Source organism: Pteropus vampyrus, unplaced genomic scaffold, assembly GCF_000151845.1.
Source record: "Pteropus vampyrus isolate Shadow unplaced genomic scaffold, Pvam_2.0 Scaffold18, whole genome shotgun sequence".
NCBI classification, from domain to species: domain Eukaryota; kingdom Metazoa; phylum Chordata; class Mammalia; order Chiroptera; family Pteropodidae; genus Pteropus; species Pteropus vampyrus.
In genome coordinates this window covers 4620414-4622473 of record NW_011888799.1, presented here as the reverse complement: position 1 = coordinate 4622473, position 2060 = coordinate 4620414, and positions in this window count along the sequence as shown.

The window sequence follows — 2060 nt, the reverse complement described above, 5'->3', positions numbered from 1 at the left end:
GACCTTAGATAAATTGATCAATTAAATTGCTACAATGTGTATTCTTTATGCCTAATCAAAGTTTAAAAAGTGTATATTTTCTTTGTTAGCGAGTATTAATAAATAGGTTTTATACAATAGTCTCTCTATATTTTTAAATGAAGTCTACATTTATAAATTTTAGAATAGTTTTAGATTTCAGAAAAGGTGTGAGGATATTACAGAGTTCCCAAATACCCAGTTTATTCTATTAGTAATATCTTACGTTATTACTGTATATTTGTTACAATTAATCAATCAATAAAGATATATTATTTTGAATAAAGTCTATACCTCATTCAGATTTCCTTAGCTTTTATCTAATATCCTTTTTTTTTGTTTCAGGATCCTATCCAGGATACTTGATTACATTTGGTCATCATGTCTTCTTAGGGTCCTCTTAGCTATAACGGTTTCTCAGAATTTCTTTCTTTCTTTCTTTCTTTTTTTTTTTTAAAGATTTGGACAGTTTTGAGGAACACTGCTCAGGTATTTTGTATTGTCCTTCATTGAGAGTTGCTTGACATTTTTTCTTATGAGTTTAGGAGTTTTAGGGAAGAAGACCATAAAGGCAAAGTGACATACTCATCACATGAAAGCAAGGATACATACTACCCTCATGATAATCACTGTTGATCTCAACCTCAATCCCCAGGCTGAGCTGGTGTTTGCCAAGTTTGTCCACTGTAAAGTTACTCTCCTCCTCCTTTCCATATTGCATTTTTTGAAGGAAGTCGCCGTGGATAACCCTTAAGAAGTGGGAGCTATGCTTCTCCCACTTGAGGGCAGAGTGTCTTCATAAATTATCTGGAATTCTTCTGCATGAGAGATTTGTCTATTCTCCCCACTTGCTTATTTACTCAATCATTTATTTATATGAATATGAACTCAGGGGTATTTATTTTATACTTTGAGTTATAATTCAACACTACTTTATTTTGTTGCTTGAGTTGTTCCACCTTTGGCCATTTTTGTCCTCCACACATTTTTACACACGCATCATTAAAACCAAAAGGTTTTTTCATTTTTTCATTCACTTATGAGTTCCTTTAACCAACACTGATTGAGCACTATTAGGAAGAGTAGGAACTGAAGATATGGACATGATGCTGCTCACCCCCTCCCCGCCTCAACTAATCCACTCTCTTTTGGCCTCCCCCCTGATAATCCCCACTCAGTATTCTCTTTCTTTCCACTTATCCTGGCCCCCATCTTTCCTTATAGTTCCTGGAATTGAAACTCTGTAGCCCCCACAAACCTTCTAAGGTGAAAACACGTCATTGACCCACCAAGCCTGGGAGTGGGGTCCCTGTCTTGCCCTGGGGACCAGAGGGGCTCAGAACTCTGGTCAGGCCACCAAAGGACCCCCAACCTCTCATAGGCAGTGTACAGCAAAAAAGCAAAGAGGAACAGCCTATTACTGCACCGCGGTTTCTTCTTGGGCATTCTCAGAGGTTACCCCAGCAACGATAGAGGAGTGTGATGGGTGGAAGGTTTGGAGCAATGGAGATGGGAGAAGTTGGGCAAAGGGGAGCAGTTGAGGCGGGGCTGAGGTCTGCAGGCCTAAACTTAGGCCTGACTACCACTCCCTCCACTCTGCCCACAGGGTCCACCTTTCAGGCTGCCCACATCCCCAATCAAGGTGCTGACCTTTCTTAGTTCTTCCAGTTCAGAGATGTTAGGAAACTGGGGCTGAATCAGACCCAGCTTCTGGTTCCCTCTCCCCAGAAACCTCTCCTTTCCTTCTTTCCTCCATCGTCAGAAACAGGTTGGGGCTGGCATGATCTGGGGGGCCCCATGCCTGCTCCTGCTACCTATCCTACTGGTACTCCTGGAATTAGGTGAGATGCAGAGGGCGAAGGAGAGAGGTGGAGCAGGGAGCAGGGTGGCTCTGTGACCAGAGGGCTAGCTTTGGGGACCATGCTCTGGGTGTAGGCATCAGAAGTTGTTCCCCTTACCTCTCAGCCCTGACAGGAGTGGCTGGGTCCACCTGACCGGAAGGCATGTTATCCAGGTTCCTGGGGAAAGATAGTTGCACCTGA